The 15,614-nt window shown below is 45.6% G+C and overlaps 1 protein-coding gene across 6 annotated transcripts in view; it reads right to left on the bottom strand.

Moving 5' to 3' along the window:
- LOC123826937 (LIM domain containing preferred translocation partner in lipoma) overlaps positions 1–15,614 on the bottom strand; it is a 634,789-nt gene that overhangs the window by 577,789 nt on the left and 41,386 nt on the right. For 5 of the 6 annotated variants that reach the window (XM_045851156.1, XM_045851152.1, XM_045851157.1 and 2 more), the window contains exon 2: positions 7,674–7,797. The gene's annotated coding sequence lies outside the window, so the exon portion shown is untranslated. Of the gene's footprint in view, positions 1–3,927; positions 4,083–7,673; positions 7,798–15,614 lie in introns of those variants that run through there. The other variant, XM_045851155.1, reaches the window with a different exon arrangement.

The raw sequence follows: 15,614 nt of genomic DNA, 5'->3' as shown, positions 1-15,614 counted from the left end.
CCCAGCTCTGGTCTCAGGCTCTTCCCCCTGGAGTCCATGACCTTCCAGCACACTGGGCTCATTCTGTTCCCCAAACACAAACCTATTTTCACTCCACGCCCTTGCATGGACCGTGCCCTCTGCGTGCAATGCTCTTCTCCTGACTTTTACATGACTGGCTCCTTGTCATTCAGATTTCAGCTTAAACAATCACCTCCCAGAGCCCTTCCTCCATTCACTCAGTCAGACAGAATCCTCCAAAGTGTTACTTAATCATTCTCTCCTGTTTATGTGTTCATTTAATATCTGCCTCCTCCGCATACCCTGACTAGAATGCAAGCTCCAAGGGATCATTGTTGCCTGTGTCTTTTTCTTCATTCTAAACCCAGTGCTGGATCAGCGCCCAGAACAGTACAAGGCACATGAGTGGGAACCCAATAAAGATTTAATAAAATTAGACGAATGCATGCCCTTGATGAAAGAAACCTTACAGACTGCTGAAGAGTAAGTAGCCCAGAACTGTGTGGCTAACCCCCTGGGCTCCAGAGTAAGACATGGATCACTAATGCTGGTATTCAGGAGCTGTAAGAGTTTGGGCAAGTTTCCCCCCTTACTCTAGGCCTTGCTTTTCTCAGGTAAAATGGGGATAACGGCACCTGGCTAGTGGGAGTGCCAGGAGATTAAAAAGTGGTAAATCATGTATTGTGCCTAGCATAGGATTCATCAAAGAAGTGTTCACCTCCATCACCAACAACCCCATCCTCCAGGTGGGAAAACCAAGACTCAGAAAGGAGCATGCATCATCACCAGAGTTAAACACTGAGTGAGCCCTGGCTGGGGTAGCCCAGTTAGTTGGGCATTGTCCCATAACCACAAGATTGCAGGTTTGATTCCCCGTCAGGGCACATTCCTACGCTGAGGGTTCAATCCCTGTCCAGGCGTGTACCATCCTGGTCTGGGCACGCACAGAGCACAACCAATCAATGTTTCTTACATCGATGTTTCTCTCTCTCCCTTTCTCTCTTCCTTCCTCTCTCTAAAAAGCAATGAAAAAATGTCATCAGGTGAGAATTTAAAAAAATAAAATAAAATAAACACTGACTGAGCAGCAGAGCCAGGTCAGCAACTCACACGTTCAATCTCTGTCCACAGACCAGCTGTTCCTTAGACATAACAACAAGAATACCTGATACCATGTCACTGATTTATATATGCTGCCTTGTTCCAGAAAGGATCTGAAGTATCTGACAAAAGATGCACATTTTTCATGACCTTTTTTTAAAGTGAAACAAACTGGGGAAGATGGAAAAATAAGGTGAAGAAGAGGATTACAAAAAATAGGAGCCATAAGTCCTATATTCTTTGTTACAAACGGGCTTCACATTTGGCCCTGAGATCCCCAGAAGTAAAAACAAAATGGAGGAAAATACCTGAGGACATTCCTTTAAAACACTTGGCCATTGAAATGTTGCCGCAACTTGTGAAAAGAGGTGCCACTACCCAGTTGAGAAATGCATTGGTTTTTCACACTCTTGTCAGCTACAACCCAGCATCTGCTTACTCCCAGTCACGTGCACTCTGAAGTCACACTACTACTGGGTTCAAATCCCAGCTCCACTACTGATGGTGCAACTCTGGGCAATTTACTTACGGCCTCAAAGCCTCAAGTTCTTCCTCTATAAAATGGAGGTTAAAAAATAACACCTAAAATAGTAAAAACAAAATGAGGTATATATGCACAAGAGAATATTACCCTTCCTTAAAAAGGAAGGGAATTCCAACACAGGCTACAACAGGAGAAACCTTGAAGACGTTATTCTAAGTGAGACAAGCCAGTCACGGAAGGCCCAGCACTGCGTGATCACACTTACATGAGATCCCCAGAGCAGTCAAACCCAGGGAGGGAGAAGGTGGATTAGTGGACGTCAGGGGTCAGAGAAAGGAGAGAGTGAGGAGTTAATGCTTAAATGCGTACAGAGTCTCAGTTTTGCAAGATGAGAAGCGTTCTGGAGATTAGTTGTACATGAGACAGTATTAAACCCTACTGAGCTGTACACTGTACTGAGATGGTAAGTGCTACCTGATGTGTATTTTACCAAAAGTAAAAATCAAATTTTTAAAAAATAGTATGTACTTATGGGTAGCTGTAGTAGTGACTCTATGATTTAGGCCTAGTGCCTAGCACCATGCTTGGTACCAAGCAGTAATCAATTTACATCAGTTCTGCTTATTAACAGGAATAGTGTTCACACTGGTACCACCAACCCTAAACTCTTAGTGCCCCTGTCCATCAGCACCACAGCAGAAAAAAATGTCCCAAGCCTTCATGCTTCCAGGCAGCCTCCTCTCATGCTTGAGCAGGGCCTCCAAGCCCTACCCAGCCACAGGCCCCGTGGAGGAGAAGACAGGTGGCATACAGCCTCTCCCCGGGGCTTCAGAGCAGCTTAGAAAGCTGTATCCTTTCTCTTCAACAATGACCAGAACAAACACAGGTCTCAGAGCACTTTCCCTACTCTACTAAAGTCTGCCACCCAATGCCACTGGCATCAAAGTGCTTTATCAAAACACAGCCTCATCATCTTCCCTGTATTGGAGTAAGTGACCCCCCAAGTTGATCAGAAACTGAACTGACCACAAAGAGTTACTCATTATGGCATCTGGTGGACTGTACGAGAGTGGTGCCCTCTTGCTCTATGTCAGATGCTGGCACTGCATCAAAAAGGCTAAAAAAGAAGTGTGTGTGTGTAAAATCTACTCAGAATCAGAGCTCACCTTTGAATGGGAGGGAGAAATACTCCAGAATCCTTACAGCTTCAAGAAGAGCGGCAGAGGCTTAGATGGACAGACCTGCTCAATTTCTTTCAAGGCCCGTTCACAGTTTCCACTGCTTGAGGTAGAACTGAAACACAGGGCGCCACTCTTCAGTCCTGCCTTTCAGACAAGCTATCATCCCTTTCAGAAAAGGAAAAGACACAGGCAGCAAAGCAGACCAGAAGGTAGCAGCTCACATTCAAACAACATTCACATGATCAAAAACAGGAAAAGATAAGTAGAAACCAAAGAAGGGAGAAAAGTAAAATTTTAAGAAACAAATTCAGGCAGCTAAGCCCACGTAACATGACTGAACGAGGTCTAAACTGGGAGGATGTGGTTCTATTCTCAATTTCTCACCAAGAAGATCAGTAAATTTGGGCAACTCTGGCATCTCTGAGTCCCAATTTCCTCGTCCACAAAATGGACATGTTTTCTGCCTTTGCCTGAAGGAACAGCTTTTCTGCAGTGGAAGGAAGAATGAACACAGATGAGAAGATCTGTGTATTGATCCCACCTAATTAGCCATGTACCTGCAAGGCAAGTTAGCTGGGCTCTCTGGGCCTCCACTGCCCACTGTCATGCTGTGAAATGAGACAGGTCAACTGAATAACGTCTAAGTGTCTTTCCACCTCTAACAGTCCATCAAAAGGACACAGATGTCCTGCCTACCAGGTGTTTTCCCAAACTGTGGATGGTATGCTAATGCTATATAGCAACATTCTGCATACTCTTAAGTCCAACCATAGCTAAAACTATCCCTAGTCTTTCAAGCTAAAACTATCCCTACCCAAGCAACCCCAAACATCCCTTCTGCCTTGTTGCTTTAGCCCTAGCAATCAGACAGACAGCGCTCCCAAATTATCTTTCCACCCAGTTCAAGTTAGGCCTCAGGTGGAAGAAAATCTCTCTCTAATTTTTCTACACACAAATAGCATGTTTCCTCACAGACCCTGGCTCTAAATTCCCCTATGAGGAGTAATCCCCATGGGAAAGCAGCTGTCCACACCCCGAGTTAAAGCACCAGTGCTCCCAGCAAGGAGCCCCATCACCGGCAAGCTAGCCAGCTGTCAGGGCTGCAAACTCAGGGTCTGGGAGCAGAAATGCCATTCGCTCTGGCAATAATGAGGTACTCACGCGACGTCAGGCCCCACAGGCAGCTGGCCCTCCGCTGGCTCTCGCTCCCTCTCACACACCCCGAGTCTCACTGCAAGGAGGTGATCCCAAGGCCAGAGGGAAAGAGCACTGAGACATTCTCTCCTCAGCTTCCAGAGCTAGGGGCAAAGGAATGGAGGGGAGGGATGCAGGCAGAGGGGGGAGGGGCACGACTTTGTTTCTGGAAACAAGAATTCAAATCCTGCTTCTCCTAAACCCTGAGTCACCTCCTTCTCTTCCAATAGATCAGTGTGGTGGGTAAACATTTCCATATATGGGGAAGCAGGCTGGAGGATGTCAGAAAAATCACCCTTCTGTCCTCTGGCACTTGAAGAAATGCCCCACTTAAGACAGAATTCCTTACAGGGAGTAAATGATTAACCCCCAAAGAAGTGGAGTCTGAACTGTTCCACAGGCTGCCCCGCCCAAACAAGGAAGGAACTGGTTTGAAAGTATGTAAGTTCACCTTAGGAATGGGGTCATCCAGAATGTAACTACATTTATGAAGTCAACCTATTAATTCAGGGTTAAGGGGAGCTATTTGGGGGGATTCACCTAAAGAGGTCACCCAGAATCCAGTGTGCACTTATTTTAATGACAGATGAGTCCTACAACAATCCCCACTCTTGGACCTCAGTTCCCAACTCCCTTGGGCGGAAACTCCTCCTAAAAACTTAGTTTTGCATGAGTTCTTCATAGGACAGACACCAGGCAGGAAGACCCAGAATAAAACCAGACTCTCAGAGAACACTGGGTGGGGGTGGGAGCAGGGGGAACAGGAGGGTGGAATGCCCAATTTAATTTGTAAGATTAATTTCAATCTTAAGTTCCTGAGTAGTGCTCAATGACTAAATTGGACCGGTGAAGTCAGTCAGGAATGAATCTGGTCTAAAATAACTCTAGACTAATTTAGAAAAGGAGAAAGGAGAGGGAGAGATGAAATGCTGGGGGAAATGGCGGTATGGGTAAAGAGGGGTTGGCTCAGAGAAGGGAAGCCATATCTTGGCTTCCCCGTGGCTCTATTTCTTAGTGTGATCTTGTTCTACTATCGGCTGTAAAGGCTTTCGTAGGTCAGATGAGCCAGTTTAGAATTATCGTCCACTTCCTGGCTCTTGGGCCCACACCAGGAGGTTGCTTGTTCTCATCCACAGAGAATCTTCTAGCAATAAATAGCACTGGTCAGAGAGTAAGGGGACCCAAGCTCTAAGCCCAGATGAATCACTCCTTAAAATCTGGGACAAATGAGTTCTCCTCTTGTAGCTTACATTGTCTTACCTACAAATTGGGTAGCTATCCCAAAACCATCCAACTTTGTGCTCTAAAAGCAGCCCCCACTTGGTCTGGACAAATAATCATGACACATTTATTTGGATTATTCTTTGTTGCAAGCATGTCACAAGTACCTGAAAAGCTGCAAACACTGCTTATTTATGTCATGCTTCATCAATGAACACAAATATAAGTGACTTATATAAGATAAGGAAACAGGATCAGAGAACCCACCCCAACATGCCAAAACGAGAGCTCAGTACAGAATTCTCAGCGCTGCAGTATTCTAGGGGGTCCCAGAGGCAAGCCTGAAGAGGGTAAAGAGAGGGTCCTCACACATAACTCGGAGACTAAACCAGCCATCAGAGTTAGTGGTGCTATAGAAAGATTGTCATCTTGTCAGGAGCTTAAAGTCCCTTCCAATATTGCAACAGGTACATTTCAGCAGATGCAAGTGATATTCCATGAAAAACAGCTGCCCTTGGATGGCCTAGGAATTCTGGAAAACCAAGGACCAAGGAGGGAGCTACAGGGATAGTTATGAAAAGCAGAATGACAATCTTTATCTACCCACCATTTTGCAAGTAGCATTTAGAGATCAGTTTTCAAATCCACAAAGGGGCTCTTCATTCCCTAATGTACGTGTGCCTCTCTCCCTCTTGACCACCAAGAACCACTGGATCAGGGATCTCAAGAGGAGAAAAACCACAAAGGCCATTGAGCCAATGTCCCCCACCCCTCCCACCGCCATCAGTGAATCCCTCCATGGTAGCCCTGAGGTCTCCAGTGAGGTGAGGATCATCTCCTGAAGCTGCAAATTCCATCTTTCCAACAGAAAGTTCTTCCTTATATGGAAACAAAATCTGGCTCCCTATGCAGGTCTCCAAGATCTCATCCCTCAGTTACTCTGGCTGTTTCCCGACCGCATCACATTGCTAGCTCCTAATGCATTTGTTGCCAACTTGAAATCCATCCTTTTTCGGTTTTCCAGTAAGTGTTACTGCTAAGCATCCTGTTCTACATATACACTTCTGGCCTTGTGGATTCACAAGATGTGTCCTATGAAATCTCAGTCACTGAGAAATGGGAGAAATTAGGCCTTCCGGACCAGGTCCTCACCTACCTCTACCTCATCACCATGCCACATCCCCATCCTTTGTGGACAAAGCTCAGGAACGCACATCCCATTCCCAGCTCCCCAATCCTGCTCTCCAGTCCTGCCAGACCTAAAGCTGTCTCCAGGATACAAGGCTGCTCCAAGGCACATGAAGACAGAGCTCTGTGGAACAAGAGGGCCTTTCCAACACAAGTGCTCTCAGCAGCCTGCAGGCAGGACCGCAGGTATTCTAGCCTTGGTAGCTTTACAAAAAGGGGGGAAATGTTCTTTTCTGCCACAGTTCTGATGTCACCATTTGGATATAAGGTACAAGTAACAATGATGCCTCATATTAGAGACATGCTTTACTAGTTGGTAAATGCTTTCTCAGATAGTCTCAGTTAATCCCTGTGGCAATTACCCCTGGAGGTAGCCTCACACCTAATTTAGTGAGAGGAATACTGTGGCTCAGAGAGGTTAAGGATACTCCTGAGGTCACAGCAAGAGTAAGTAGTAAGAAGAACACTGGTTTAGAAGTTAGACTGCTTGAGATTCCAGGTGCAATTCTGCTAGCTGTATGACCTCCAAACAAATGTTTAACTTTCCAAACCTTGGTTTCTACACCTGAAAATTAGAGATTAAAGGAGACACTCTGTCTGACTCTCAGAGCAGTTACGAGGATCAAATGAGATAATGTGAGTGAAAGCCCTCTGAAAGACCGGGAAGGCGTACAAACGTGCAAGGGATCATGGTGTGATTACTTGTAAATGACTGTGCATTCCATTACAAACTCAGAAAGCAGTGAGGTCATCCTCAAGACAAGGAAACATGAAGGCTCTGGGAATTAAAGAGTAATAATCTGACACTCTACAGGGTTATTTCTATATGCTACTCACTCTTGAAGTTGAAGGTCAGCAGGAACTGTCGAATTTTTAACTGCAAAGTCACATCTGTCTACAGGAATGCTCAAGGCAGACTCTCCCTTTTCAGCCTCAAGCAAATGCCAGGCCAAAAGGAGGTAATAGAGATGGACGTTTGGAAGCCTCCCCCCACCCCGCCATGCGCTGCCCCGCCCCAGAGTCTTAGTTGCAGAAATGTGACCTCCAATGTTTTCCTTGGAGAAGCTGTTAGAAACACAGGCTCCAGTCTCTCTGCAATATGCCCGTGGGGAAATACGCAAACAGTAAGAAGCTATTTACCAGAGAGCACTAAGGAAGCTCCCAAGCATGAATTATCAAGGGCACAGGATATTTCAAGTCGCAGATAGCAAAAAGACAGAAATTCCAATCCATTAAAAACCTCCTGGCTATTCCTTAAGATTTGAGACAAAATCTTAAGGCAGCAAAGAGGCCCATTTACATACCAGAGGTCCTGCTGCAGGTCACCTGGGAGCCAGAGGACTCCCAAGAAGCTCTGAGAGTGAGGAACAAGTCTGGCTTCCTTCAGTCCTCTCCCAACACGACAGTAATCAGGATTCTCTTCAATTTCTGCAAAGATCCAAGTCATCGATGTCATTATGGAGGGCTGGATTTTCCCCAGAAATCCATTCCCAAGGCAGATGAACGCTCAGCTCAGTGATGATTGTTTGCCACTTTGCATTTTATCATCGGTTTCCTTGTGCTTAACGCTGGAGGAAAGCACTAAATTAATTTGTGACATGGGTGTGTGAGTGCTAGTGGGAAAGGTGGACTGACGGGTGGAAACAAACAGATAACTTAGAAGAGTGAACTGAAGCCACAGACCACGACTGTTGCAGGCCCAGGTGGTGAAAGTAGAGTGCTTTGTTGAGAAGCAAAGCTCTAATCACACCATTGATCAGTTTAAAAAATAGTTTCACTGGCTCCTCACTGCCAAATAATAACAATAACAACTATAATTTAATGAGTGTTTACTCTGTGCTGAGCATTGTACTGGCAGCAGTTTGCACACATTATGCCATTTAATCCCATCAACAACCCGGTGAACTGGCCAGCCTCGCTCCCAAGTTACAGATGAGGAGAGGAAGACTTAAAGGAAAAGTAGGCTGTGCCAGTCCCAGAGATAGTAAGTGGAAAGTCACAGGGCAAGCAACCCCTTACAATTCTGTCCAATGTGTAACCTTTCCTGCTGCCTAGCCCCTCCCTATTCCATGTCTTTGAGAAGAAATCATCCTCGAGGAACTACCATACATGACAATCATGTATAACAAACAAAACTATCTCCAAAACTACTTAACAAAAGTCCTTACTTGTTTCTGTCTCCTCACCAGTCCCCTGACGTCAGGGACCTTGCCTGTGCTCTCGCCACTGTGTACACAGGGAACACTCAACACTCACAGGTACTCCTTGAGACAATGTGTTTGAAGGCCAGGCCAGGGAACTAATCTCAGAGAGGTTCCCAAGGTCCACAGCCAAGCTGAAAGGCACTGGTCAAGTATCCTGTATATGGGGCAGCCGGAAGTTTCTGACAGAAGCTTCTCAGAGGCTGCCCAACCTTTGAACCTGCAGCCAGGTGCTCCAGAGACCTCAGAGTGAGGTGGACAGAAAGCATGTCTTCCTTGAAAAAGAGGGAAAACGTCCAAGACCCCTCACAATGATGACTTTTGCCTAGCCACCTTTTCTCTCAGACTTAGTAAAGAGCTAACTAGGGTAGCACAGTGGGTTTCAAACTTTTCTTTCTCTAACAACAGCGCTTTTCAGTTTGCAAAGTCAGTAACAGCAGAACTGCTCAGCCTGACTCCAGAACTTCCCTTTCCTCCCCTTCTCTCACCATTTGTCACCTCCAATCCCCCTACCTGCCACCCACCCCAACCCCAAGCCCACTCCTGCAGTCTCTCAGGCTCAGGGGAGCCCAGTTTGAAAACCACCAGCCGACTGGGCCCTTCATAGTACCTTCTGGCTCTGATCCCTATAACCTCCAAGGTCTAAGACATACCTCCTTCATAAGCAGTTCTGCATTTTTACCAGTGAGACAGGCCCTAAGTAGTGTAACAGGGAAGAAAGAATTTCCAAAGTGGGAAACTGGGATTATAGTCTATTTAGGATCCGTGTTCCCAAGTTATTAAACTTGGCTAAGCCTCAGTTTTTCTCACCTGTGAACTGGGGAATAATATTGTTATCAACCAGATTAGGTGTTTATGAGAATTAACTAATTTAATATGTATATACGATAAGCTGCTTAGCAGAATGCTACAGTAAATACTGTGTTACGATCAGGTCAACTATAAATTTACGTAAGTGCGCAGATGGAGAAACGTGAAGCCGTGCCCAGGGCAAGGAATATGTGAACTAAATTCCCTCCTTGTTCTCATGGACATTTTCCACCCGAACAAAGCCCGGCAGCTATGAAGAGCCAGAGGGAGGAACACATTTTGTGTCCTAAATTCCCTAGTGCTCATGTTTGAAAAATCGGACAACTTGTCTCTGGGACGTTTGAAATTCATGGCCATCTTACCCTTCCAAGGATGTAAACCAACACACTCAAGGGTGGAAGGTGAGTTGGAGAGAACCACTGAGCCAGAGAACTGGCACAGGAGGGAGCATTAGACGTGGCATCCCACCTCCCAGCTGCCACAACGACCAGCTGAGTAGCCTGAGAAATCGCATCTGCTCTCTGAGTCCCAATTTCCTTATTTGGGAAACAGGGGTAAGAAACCCATCTTCTACCTCCTCATGATGCTGAGTAGAACTAAGGAGCTGATGGGTGTGACAACTCTCAAAAACTTCACAGCTCTACCCCTATATAAAATAACAACATTTTTATTATAACCTCATGTAAAAAGTTGAACCACTGCAAAAAATAGCTGAGAAGGTGCCCAGAACTTGGGAATCACCACATCTGGAGGCCCCTGCTCCAACTGCAGGACTCCCTGTCTCTCGCCTGACTTTTGCCCCAAGTTCCCTGAACACCCTGAAGGTGGTGCCAGGTTAAGCCCCTTTTCGTCACCAGCTGACTCCTCGCCAGTGCTCCGAACTGCACAGAAAACCACGTGCAACTGCCCTCAGACCAGCCCTCTAGGGCTCCAAGGGGGGTCCCAACCCATCTTTCCAGCCACGTCTCCCATTATATTGCTACCTGAGTCCTGGCTCCAAGCAAGAGTGAGCAAACCCCAATTCCTCAAAACTCCAAGATTTGATCGTGCTTCCCCCCTAGTGATGTGCTTCCAAATCTGAGCTCAAAATCTCCCTACTGGGCAGTGGGGAAGTGGACCCCTTGGGAGGGTTCTGTGACTGGGGTATAGTCAGCAGTTTCTTCAGTGCCCCATCCTTTTTCTAAAGATGGTCCCAACAACTAGTGCCCCACCTTTTTTAATGCTTAATGCCACACATGGCCATGACATCCATTCTAGTGATGGGAAACCGGAGGTTGCAGAATACAGTAAGAAGCTGAGCCAGTAGCCAAGTGCAACTTGGCTCCAGAACCTGAGCACACTACACTGTCCCTCAGCAACAGAGTGCCACGAACACCTTGCCACGGAAGGTGCTGGCCTCAAGGCCAGCTCACTGCATGACCCTGGGCAAGTCACCGTCCTTCTCTGAGACATACAAGGAGGGCTCTGAGGTGATCCCGAGTACCTACACACCCCTTTCTCTCTCTCTGAAAGATTTCAGAAATGAAGTGTTAGAGAGGAAACTAACAAGGTAATGAATGCTTACATACTCATATGTGTTTGTATGTGTTTGGTCAATTCCACCCTGAGCTTTCCTTCCTGACCTCCAAAGCCCATCTGGTAAGAAGAAAGGGGGACTAACCAGAATGCCAAAAAGCCACCACTATGCTACAGGACAGCACAGGGGATGCTGTGTGATAGCATCACCATGCAGACCAGCAAACCACTTCCCGAGAACAACTGCAGTCATGGTCACAGGGCATGAACCTTGTCAGCAAATTACTGGTTTGACTGGCAATTTTTAATACACTCAAGATGCAAGGGCATTAACGCAGGCGGCACAGAGTGCACCTGATATGCCTCGTGGCCTGTGGGCTCCACAAGGGAGGGCAATGAAAGAAACCCTCTTTTCTTCAAGCTTCTTAAGACAGTAGCTTCTCTCTTTATAGTGCAGGCAACTAGGACGGCTGTCTGACCACAGCACTCTCATCTGGACGTGGAGACATGGTCGACCTAGCAGGCTGCCAAGCCCCCTCCTGATACTCTCCTACAATCTAAATGTTGACTGCTAGGTTATCCCAGGACCACAGGATCCCAGATCCAGCAAAATGCAGGTACTAATTCCTGTGAACAACTTCTCTGGGGCATTCAGTCATTCAGACAGCATCCTGATTTCCACCAATATACAGCAAGAAGCTGAGGCTGGATTTCTGCTTCAAGGACCCTGCACCAATATCTTCAGTAGCTTCCCAGTGGCAATAGAATAAGTCCACATGCTTTATCTAATAGCTCAAGTGTCTGAATGAGACACACTCAATCTTCTATTCCCACTATACACTCCCTTCCACTACCACTCAGCATACATTCTTTGCTTATTCAGACGGAACTCTTAACTCCCATTATTCTCTCACTTGACCTACTTCCCCTGCCTACCCTGAGATCCAATACAGATATCTTATACAACCTTCAAGGCCAATGGTAGTTCTCAATAGGAACAGGATTGCTCGTTGAAGAAGGGCAGCTAATTCTGCAGTGTCTCGTGTATTATAGGATATCTAGCATCTCTGGTTCTGAGCACTACCTGGCAGAGTGGTCTGGTCTCCAGCACTGAGATGACAACAACAATCACAACACACTCCACCACTCTTGCAAATACCCCTTACAGAGAAGGTACTGCCTCCAGTGGAGAATCACCTGACGGCTGTCACTCAACATGAAGACTCCCTCATTTCTCAGTCCAGCCAGAATCATCATCTCCTCTCTCTGAGTTTGCTTAGCTTGCTGTCTAGGACACTGATCATAACTTTTCTTGTACTATTCTTACGATAAACTTGACTTATTTCCTCTCCAGTGAGGGCTCCCAGTGGAAGAACCCATGACTGACCTCTACCCAAAGTGCTAAATCTAGCCCGGGGCCGGGCTCATCCTAAGTGTTTAAGAAATGTTTGTGAGCAAATTACGTAAATGGGACAGCTGTCCAGGGCACGACTGTCCAGAGGAGATTAAACCGAACTAAAAAATTACAAGTCAACCACTGTTCTGAAAATGAAACAAAACAAAACAAAACCCCAATTCAGAAACTGAGTTTGGACAAATAGTCTGCATTTGGGGGATACCAAGTATATTACTGTTATATATTTTATGTAAATAAACAAATATTAAGTAGGCTATTATACCTAATTATATGATAGTATTATAATTAATTGTACATATTAAATATTGTAGAATAATAACCTCTGGGTGCTTTAAAATGAATGTGTTGGTGGCTGACATATCCTCTCTACTGGCTCAGTCAGGGCTCCTTCCCACCCTCTCAAGGGTCTTCCTGCCCTGCAGAAGCAGACTGCTGAAAACTACATCTCCCACACTCCCTTGAAACTAGTAAATTACATTGCAGCAATAAGATTTACTTGTGTTAGACTTAGAAGGCGAACATACAGCTAGAATCACCCCATTGCTATTTCTACTGGCCAGCAGTATTGTGGGATCCTGAGTCAAAACGCTGTTCCATGGGGCAATAAAATGTCCTGCCACCAACTCTGAGGATGTGGAGAAAGGTTCCAGAGGTTCAGCAACAGCTTCCTCACATCATCTTCTTTATCCCTGGGTTCCAGCTAGGGAATAAACTCTTCAATCAGTAGTTCCAGATGTGGCCTCCTGGCTCTGTCTACTCCATCCTTTCCAACAATTTTGGAAAGGATCCAGCATCTTTTCTTCTGAATTAATCCATTTCCATTAAATTGTGTGAAATGTCTCTCCTGCACTTAAGCTTGGTAGATGCAAGAAAGAAAATAAAAACCAATAGATCAATTAACTGATCATCTATTCCTCTGTTGCTTGATCTGCTTGAGGAAGACCTATGTCTGTCTATACCTGGGACCCTCCCTTGCCTGTGAAAATATCTCACTTTACTGTAATAAGCCAAACAGACCTTAGGGATGTAAGTGGCAGGAGCCATAAGCTAAACAGAACTACACAAACTGGCTTATGGTCAATGTAAACTCTAATTTATGTAACAGGAAGCATAGTTGTAGCACAAGTGCTAACTTTCCTGAGAATTCTTGGCTTGACCTCCTTCTTTTCCAGATTTGCCCCTGAATGCTTCAGTACCTCCAAGGCATGCCGGCTGCACCCCTCGCCCATCTGCTCTGTGCAGCCCCACAGAGTCATCAGGCTCCAGAGCTGTCTGCCCTGTTCTTGTTCCCTTGTTTGTAAAATAAGGTTAGCAACAGTACCTTCTTCATGGGTGTTTAAAGGACTGGATGAATCACTATGAATAAAGCAGTGACAGCAGTGACTGGCACAGAGCAATTGCTTTCTGTCACCTCATATGTAACCAAGGAATGATCTTAGGACACAGGTATATGTCCTAATGTACAAATGAGGAAACTAAGTCTCGGAGAGTTTATGTAACTTGCCCAAGGTCAGCTAGCTAGCAAGCAAGGGGTGGAGGCAGGCTCCAAATCCAGCTCCATGGCCTTCCTTCCACAAAATCCAGAGCTCTTTGCTCTTTAGCTTCCTGCTTGCTGATATGCACACCTAATGGAAAAATGTATTAAACCATAGGAGGAAAACAGCCAGACATAACGGGGCTGTGTCTTGGGAGCTCTCTGGGCATCACAGGATGATAAGGCCAATGTCATAAGCCCTACCCTTCAGCGTAGTCAGCTCCTGTGGGTAAAATTAGCTCAGCGCTGCTCCAGTGCCGCCTGGAGCCCCGAGGCAAAACTCACCCTGGGCACAGCATAACCTCACCTGACCCTCAGTCCCAGGAAGGGTCCCTCGTGAACCTCATTAGGGCCTGAGATGACTCAGTTTGCTCCTTCTTGGCTCTGGCTGCTGAGGTCACCTCTCTGCTATCCAGAAAGGCAGCTCCAAAGGAGACATTAAAAAGAAAATGCAAGAAACTGTTCTGCCTTCCTTTCTTCCAACACTGCTCCTGAGTAGGACAGGGTGCCTGCTGCCATGTCAGCTATGTGTGAGGGAATCAGGCTCTGCCAAGACAGACAGCCCAGCTCAGGACCAAAGACAGACACTACTAGTCCAGATGGACTCCTGAGATTTCCCTCCTTATTTCACTCTGAGAATGATGGTATGGACCAGGGGAAGGGCCCATTCTACACTCCGTGTCCTACAGAACACAGCACACTGATGACGACCACCCATCACCATCACTTTACACAAGTGTAAAGGCAGGTAAGGAACGAAGAGGGCGGCCTGTGGTCAGAGAGCACACCTGGTGCCTGCCACGTTTCCTCTGCCCGACAACAAGCTTCCAGAGCATGAGCCCCCAGAACTATCATTCAAGCCACAATTGTGTCATTTTCTAGCAACCACATTTTTAAAAAACAAGAACTGGAAAAAATTCATTTTTATAATCTTTTGTAACCCAATATATCTAAAATATGGTCACTTCATAAGTACTGAACATAGAATTTATTAATAAGAATTTACATTATGTTTTGTACTGACCTTTGAAATGGAATGAATAGTTTACACTCACAGCACATCCCAATTCGAACTGGCCACGTGTTACGTCCTCAGCAGCCACATGTCCTTATGATTTAACTTGGACAGAACAGGGCTCAGCATGAAGTTGGCACACTGTATGTAATTTTTAATATGATGAAATGAATGGTCACATGATGGATGGAAGGATGGACAGATGGAGCGTCCTTCCACTGAGAAAATTAGTGAACTTCCATGATTCCTTTCCCTGTATCAACCACACTTTAAATTTCCCATCTTGGGTCAGATCGGGACCACAGACTTGGTATCGCTCAGCAATTTCCAACCCTCCACATTTCGTGGCACACATAAACTAATCACTTAAGTTTAGTGATTAGTGATTTTCTGCGGCACACCAAAATCTATATATATTTTTGCCGAACTGACAAAAATAAATAGGTATGACTTTGATTCATTGACACTGAATGACTATTGTGTTGATCATTGTCATTTTTTTTAATTTGACAATGTAAGGGAAAAGAGGTCAGTGTCCCCAACTAAACAGTCAGGTATGCATATTTAAAAAATTTTTGTGGCACACCAGTGTGCCGTGGCACACCAGAGCTGAAAGTCGCTGATACAACTTCATATAAATAGCATAAAATCCATGCCTTCTAAACTTACTCCTTCAAGAATCACAAACTACATATATTGTCAGTCTTTCTAATTTTCTTAGATCAAAAACTAGTCAAAAGACCTACCTACTAT

Source organism: Phyllostomus hastatus, unplaced genomic scaffold (assembly GCF_019186645.2).
Source record: "Phyllostomus hastatus isolate PE091 unplaced genomic scaffold, TTU_PhHast_1.1 phas_contig_86, whole genome shotgun sequence".
Taxonomy (NCBI): Eukaryota; Metazoa; Chordata; class Mammalia; order Chiroptera; family Phyllostomidae; genus Phyllostomus; species Phyllostomus hastatus.
The sequence above is the reverse complement of the archived record's forward strand: the minus strand, read 5'-3'. Positions and strand labels throughout refer to the sequence as shown.